The sequence below is a fragment of the Corvus kubaryi genome, unplaced genomic scaffold (assembly GCF_017639235.1).
Source record: "Corvus kubaryi isolate FWS band 111438036 unplaced genomic scaffold, C.kubaryi_AGA036_p1.0 37334, whole genome shotgun sequence".
NCBI classification, from domain to species: Eukaryota; Metazoa; Chordata; class Aves; order Passeriformes; family Corvidae; genus Corvus; species Corvus kubaryi.
Genome location: NW_024581108.1, coordinates 23,810,758 through 23,818,623, shown reverse-complemented (window position 1 = coordinate 23,818,623; position 7,866 = coordinate 23,810,758).

Genomic DNA, 7,866 nt, shown 5'->3' with positions numbered 1-7,866 from the left:
GTTAAGGCTGCAAAACTGCTGGTTTAGGGAGCACCACGCTCAAAAAAAGATGGAATGTGGGAAAATACTATAGATCACTGCATTCTGCTCTTTAAACTGGCCCCTCCAGGACCAGTCTATACATAAAGGGTGTACATTGCTTATACATAAAAGTTCGCCAGCAGGAAAGTTTTTCACATAAGATATTTTATAGGATTAATTTCATAACTTAGAGCCATACCCAGGCCTGGGCTTTGGGGTGAATTACCCCAAATGTGAGCACTCAAAAGCTGAGGTTCCCCAGGACAAGCTGCTGCTGCCTCTCCCGAGCATGGCCTGTCAAACACTAAACCAAACTGAACCCCACAAAACCACTTTTTTTGCAGTCTTGCAATATTTTTGGATTTTTTTTTTTTTTTACACTGCTGCATGAATTCACTATTAGAGCAGGTCCCTATCCCTAAATACTCATATGAATTATGGAAGGAATGGTGTCTATTCCAGCAGTCAGGGACGTGCTCTGTTCCTGCACACGTTTTGATTTCTCTTGCAGGTAAAATACCCATGTGTGCCTGCCCACTCAAGGAACCAAGGCTCAGATTCTGAAGGCGAATATATTGATTAATTTCCTTGGCCTGTGTGATCCCCAGAGCTCTGAAGCTGTTGGGATACTGCATTCCCACTGAACATGGGTGGATTTCCCCCAGAGCTCTGCCATGTGAACTTTAGCTCAACAAACACTGCCTGAGGTCCCTGCAGTTAATAGACACTCAGGACTACAGAGGTTCTTTTGTGTGAGATGAGAGTCTTATCCAGGTGGGTGGTGCCCGGAGGTCGTGGAAGTGCTTGGCTGATTAATAAAGTGTTTAATTAAGTCTGTGTTACGCTGCTGGTTCGAGACATTGGCCGAGGAGTCGCTTCACAGGCAGCTGGAAGGTGCTGGGCAGTCAAACCCGTGGCCGTACTGAGACAGGGTGAAATCTCTGAGTGTTTGGGCCTTGGGACTGGATTCCAGACTGGAATGAGCTCCAAGGGCAGGGCTCCAGCAGCTCCAGGCTGGCTCAATATGATACAGAAGTGCCATGACCGAGGCCGTTCATCCCAACCAAGGTCTGCCCGGCCCAGTGTGTGCTTTGCAATCTGCTTCGGCAAACATGAGAGGAGACTATTTATATCCAAGGGTTTTACAGTCTGAGAGTCTAAATCCACGTTAGGTAATTCCTCATTCCTTGTGTTAGCTAAACTCCAGGTGTGCTTGTGCCTAGGAACACCATCGGTGACGTCGGAAGGCCGGGATTTGGGTGCAGAGTCAGGCTTGTGGACATTTCCAGGCTCGTGGACATTTCCAGGCTCATGGTTTGACTTTCAGGGGCAGTAACTGAGTGAAGGAGGGAAGGGAGATGTTTGCAGAGCAATTTCGAGAGGCTGGAAGTGCATTTCCCGTGGTGGTTGTGGGGCTTTGGACTGTGTGTTATATTTTTTTGGCTAATGAAGCAGCCACCTCAGTTTCCATCGATATAATCATTATTTTAATCAACAAATGCACCTGCCACACAAGCAGTACAGAGGTAAAGCCAAGACAGGGCAGCACCTCTCAGAATGCTCACTCAGCACACGTTTGGAACAACTTCACCTGCTCATTACCCACAGTGTGGGGACAATTCCCAAATCGTCCCCTTAAAGAGGCTCTGTGCCATCCTGTGCTGAGCTGTTGAGCAGCCCAGCAGAGCTCAGTGTCAGGTCTGATTCCTAGATTTTTAAAACTAAAATTAAAACTTCCTGTTTTACTTTTTCTACTGGTAATTTCATCTGATTGCATATAGCCCTTACCTTGCTCTAAATAATTTCCCTCCCTTAATATACTCACAAATTGCTCCCTAATTCCCCATCATCGTTATTTTGACCAAACCATGCATATGTCATTTTTAATTTCCACTCTAAATTAGTTCTCTCTGGCTTTGAGAGACAAAGCCAATATAATTATGAGACATTCTGAATGATATTTAAGCTTCCCCTCTGACACCTGGATGGAAAACTGGGGTGAAAACTTAGCTGCAGGTCTGACAGATGATTGATTTTTAAAATTAAGCAGCACAGTCACACATCTGCTTCTTCTTTCTTCTCTCTCACCTTTCTCTGCTGAGTTCATCAACTGTAATCCTGGTCCAGATCATTGTTGTATCCAACAGTTTGGGGCACAGGAAACAATCCAGGCAGTGCCACCACCTGGATGCCCAGGACAGCCTGGTTTGCTGATTCGTTACAAAATGCCCCTGAAGCCATGACTTATTTATTTTTGGGAAGCAGAAGCTCCCCTGGTTGGGAAGAAGCTTCACCCACCAGCCTGACATGGGGCTGTGCTGCCTCAAAGACACCCACGCAGCATCTCAAACCAGCCATGCAGCAGTTCCTTCCCACCGAGGAAAAACCCTTGGCTCCCTGAAATGTCCTCTTCACCAGCCTCACACCCTCTCAAATTTTTATGCCCCCTCTTAAAATACGGCTCCCTGTCAATGGTTAATGTGGGGAAATTTTTCCAGCAGGGAAACATTCTGTTTAAATGCAAGGAAATGGGGATTATTTTTTTCTGTATCTTTCCAAACCCCCAGTAACACCTAATTAAATATTTATGGCAGCTTAGCACGCTCCATAAAGGCACTGTTGTCTAGAAGGCTCTGAAGCTTCAGCTCCATACAGTAAAGGAGTGTTTCAGGCACAGGCCAAAGAAGGAGCAGGTGCAGCAGGCAGTGATTCCTTACGTATGGTCCTGAGGCACTCCAACGCGCAAAATCAAATTATGTCTGATACTATGGACTTCACAGCCATGTGTTATAAAAATAGCTGTGCTGGGAAACCAGAAATCTCCACAGGCACAGCCAAAAATAACCACATGAAATGCCTGGAAGGAGCAGATTCCCCAGAGGTGGGATTTCTGGAGTCTTGGAGGCAGCTTCCAGTACAGAACACGATTCCCAGCAGGGGAAACCCCCCCCACCTTTAGCTGTTACTGAATGATAGAAATCAGCTGCCAGAGCCTGCAGCCGTATCAGTGATAGGCCTATAAATCTGTCAGGGCTCTTGTATTGTTAGAATTATTCTGTGAATTTTGGTGCAAATTGTGTGCAGACAATGTGCTCTTTCAGCAGGCTCGGATCACCCGGGGACCTTGGGGTGGGAAGTTCTGCAGCCTACGCCGGGCAAAACCCATTTAATTCCTGAGGAATACGACTCTTGGTCAAATTCCCCACACAGAAAAGGTAAGAAACCATTCAGACAAATAAGAATACTGACTATGAAATGTCAGGACAGGACTGGCTTCAGGCAGAAGGAATAGAAATGAGTATTTAGGGATTTTGTTATTTGGTGATCCCCACAGTTCATGCAGACTCTGTGCCCTTTCACAGCCAGAAACAGGAACAAATTGTCCAACTTGCTTTACTCCACAGGAAAGGAAATCTGACTCTTCCCACAGCAAGCAGCCTGGGAACGTCACAAACCCTGAATTATTCCTGCTTGACGAGCTACATCTGCTTTCAGAGGATCTCAAATCATTTCATAACCCTTTCTTTAACTTCGGTGCTGCTGCCTCAGGGCATGTGGGAACAATTTGGCCACTGCAGAACTCCAGTCCCTGTGAGAGCAGCACCTCTGCAGGGCTGTGCCTGGCTCTGGCAACAAAACAGGATGAGTTTGGGCAATTTGATGTCAGACTGAGAGGGTGAGGCAGCAGCAGAGCTACTGTCTTCTGTCAGGCGTGAGATCCTACTTTGGGTCACAGAGCGACTCCTTCCCACCTGGGGACTTACAGCAGCTTCACCCTCTGCCAAGTAAAACCTGGCCCAAACCCCTGACCTCTGGGGCCAGCTGTTTTCTGGCATCCATAAAGATACAGATTTTAGGGAAGGCAGGAAAGAATAAATCAGAGATTGCTACAGTTCTGTAAACTCCATGGAAAGCCTGCAGGGAACTCCTTTTAATTTCAGCTTCAGAGGGCAAATGTCAGCTTGGAGGCCTGAGCCACAAACCATGAGCTTGTCTATGCACAAACCATAACAAGTTCCTCCATGTGGGCGAGTTTATAAGTTTGGAGGTCAAGGTATTTAGCTACTGATAGCACAGCCTTGGCTCTCATTTATCTCCTTCTTAGGAGAAAACACAGTTGGATGTGATCTCTGAACTTCCTAGAGCTACATATGCATGTGTGATATCTAAGGAAATAGCAATAATTGCACCCATAAGGTAGAGATAAAGTAGATTAATTAGTTCATAACAATATAAACGTGTGGTTCTGAAAATCTGCCAGAGGCAAGAGGGTTCTGTGGCCAGGTCTGAAACAGAACATTTCTCCTCAGATCTCTCTGAAAGCAAAGCTGCAGAAAAAAATGGGATGTTCTGTATGTGGTGCTGTTGCATCCTTAAGTGTGTTTTCCCCAGCTTTTGCCTGTCTGTGCATATTTTCTTCCACAGCTCACATCCTGCTGCTCTGTTTGATATAAATATGGATCCAGAGCTTCTCTGGTAGCAGAGGCAGTGCAGTTTGCTATGGGCTGGAATTCACATGGGAAGGCAGGTGCTACACTGCAAACCATAACCAAATAAAAATATACACACCATCTCTCCCATCTCTGTTTGAGGTCGGAATAACATCTCTCAGAGCTGTTACTCACTCCTGGAAGCAGAGGAAGGAGGAAGCCCGACCTGCACATGCTTGCACCATCTGCTGGCAGCATCTCCACTGACAGACATTCCTAGGAGGGTTTCTATAATTCCTCATCCACACCTAGGGACACGAGCCCACCATTATAAAGATTCAGGTGAGGACTTGCTGTTATCCACAGCAGAGCCATTTCTGCAGGTTTTAAGGAATAACACAGCAAAGTGTCCGTGACCCCAACACAGCCACCTCAAGCAGGGAGCTGCAGAGGCTGTGCCGGTCTCGTACAGAACTGTGCCAGGTCTTGTCCCCACCACAGAGCCTCTCCTCCTGAATTTCTGAACTCCCTGCTGGAATCTCAGCTGAAGAATGGGATCCTTGCCTATCCCAGAGACTTAACAGATATTAAAATTGAACGCTGTGTTTTGTTAGCTGCCAAAGACATCATCATGTGAGTGAATGAATAACTCAAGTGGAAGCGAAACTTGATGAAAGCCTTTGTGATGTTGAGGTGTGCAGGGGTAAATCAGTTCCTCCTTCTGCCCCATCCCTTGGTACAAGAAGTGGGTCACAGGAGGGAGGTGACCAGCAAAACCAACATCTCCTCACGCAGGCTGCAGTCTGTGGAGTTCACAGCACCAAAAACATCATTAAACACCCTTGCTTGGCTTTTAAAGAGAATTGGCAGTTTTAGAACAGGTAACATCTTTATCCCTGTGAAGCCAACAGGTCACATTTGACCCTTCAGCCTGGAGGATGGAACTGGAGGAATCTCTAGGGCTTTTCTAGGTGCAGCTCCCTGGGAGGATTACAGAGAAGTTGGCCCCTGAGTCATCAGGCACTAAACCACTACTGAGGGGCAGAAATCTCAGCGTGGTGAGTCAGTGGGAGTCAGACCATGCCTTGGAGCAGAGGGACAAATGACATAGGAGTAAAAATCCAGGAAACCAAAGCTAAGGCAGAGAACAGCTGAGCCTCTCTGTTACGTGCATGGGTTCTCTCTCCTAAGAGGAGCTGCACCACAGTAAGCCCAAGTTCATGAACACACACCTGTCCACAAGAGATTTATAGAAAAATGGCAACCACTTTACAAGGGACAAAGGAACAAAGAAATTCCCTTTGAGTAGATTTGGAGTCTATCAATGGATGTGTGAATTCCAGCTGTGGCTGTGCCAGAGCCACCCGAGCTATGAGCAACAGCAGTTCTTGTTCATCACAGAATCCCCGACTGGTTTGGGTTGGAAGGGACCTTAAAGATCATCCCACTCCACCCCCTGCCATGGGCAGGGACACCTTCCACTATCCCAGGGTGTTCCAAGCCCCATCCAACCTGTCCTTGGACACTTCCAGGGATGGAGCATCCACAGCTTCTCTTGGCAACCTAAATGCTTGCAAGGACATAACAATTCCTTTTTGGGACCACAACTACAGCAAATTAATTTGCCAGGCAAGCCCACGGGGTTTGATGTGAACGTCACAGGGGTGATCCATGTGCCATAAGCAAATGAAGCCTTTTCCATATCACTTTGGGGATCACAGGATGTGCACAACCAGGGTGCCACAGGGCTGATTGAGCACCAGGTTAGTTCCTGGAAGCTGTTTCTTCTCCTGGACACAGAGGTTGTCTCTGCCCTGCACAATTTTTCCTGCCTGCATCCAGCTGGCTGGGATGTGTAAGGAAGTGCTGGGTTTGGGGTGTGAAAGGGGATGCACAGTCAAGTTTCACGATAATCATGGCATGGTCCATAAACCCCTCCCAAATGGAGCTGCTTTGCTGGGTTGATATTTGTATTCCTGCAGCACCCAGATACTGGCAGAAGCATTTTGCCCCGTTCATGCTTCCAGACAAAAGTGGAAGGCCACAGGCATGGTGGGTGGATGGGGCAGGGTTTTGGCATTCCCAGACCATACAAGGCAGCTCTGTGAGCACAGCAGAGGGGCAGAAGTTTGCAGAAAATCTACAGAAATGGATGTTGGCACAAATGTGACATCCTATAGAACAACAGCAATTCTGTGACTTTCCAAAGGGGCTTGATCACATCAGCCCCTGCCCCGGCACTGCAGGCTCTGGACACGACATCAATTCTGTTTTCCTCCCAGCATGGGGCAGGAGCCTCTCCCTGCTCCTGTCGGGCTGCTCTTGGCAGCTGCAGGGCCTCCAGGAGGGTCTAATCCCACCCCTGTAGGGAAACCTGCTTCCCCAGGGAGTCCCTTCCCCATCCAAACCGCCATCCACCCTCCGAGGCGCTGCAGCCAGCCAGCAAAGTTCAGTGCCTCTCTTAAAAAACACACATAAAAGCTAAATCAGGTGGTGAAAGGCTGTAGGAAACCACATTCTTCTTGTTGTTCTTTTCCCCTCTTATATCGACCTTTGAAAAGGAGCCCTTGGGCAGATCCGGCGCGCAGCGTTCCGGGCGGCAGGGCTGACCTCCTGCTGTGGAATTTCACCTAGTAATTTCTGTGGCACAGAGAAATCCTTGGAGCGGCTTGCCTGGCTTCAGAAGTAAATGTAAGTGCCTGTGGCTTGACAAATAAACAATCTGAAAGCGCTTAATGACTCACAACCTCGCCTAAGAATAGATGAACTCTGCAAGATGGAAATTCAGTGCAGAGGACGCGGCCTCCGACACTGCCCGAGCGGGGAGCTGGAGGACACAGGGGAAGATGGGCAGGGAGAGGCTGTGGCTGCATTCCTGATGTCCCCTCCCAGCTCCTGGCAAGAGGCTTCTTCGATATTCATGTGCATCAGCCGCCTTGGAGCACTCCCCAAATTCTCCTAATCCGCTTTTAAACAAATTATCAGGTTTCGTTTATGCAGACAACAAAGTTGTCTGTGTTTATCCCGTTTTGTTTGAAAGCACCATTTATCCTCTGGGCTTAAAGAGGGGTCACACAAGTGATCCACATCCATATTACACTTCCAAGCACCTACAGCTCATGGAGAAGACTCCTTTTCCTCCAGTTGTTGAGCAAGTGAAACCTCAGTGACTGAAAAGGGGAACTAAGTTTGACTGTTTCCTGAAAAATGGGGTTTTTTGGTAGTTGGTGCTTTTGTGAGGCACATTTACAGAAATGTGTGCTGTGAGCTGCCACCCCAGCTTCTTACCCCCACACACACCTTTGAGCACTTTGATCTAACCCCAGGGAAAAGAGAATAAAAACAAGTTCAGCTGAATGTCTGTGACCACAAGAGCTTCCTGTAGGCCCAGAGTTTCTGCTGCAAAAGCCTCGTT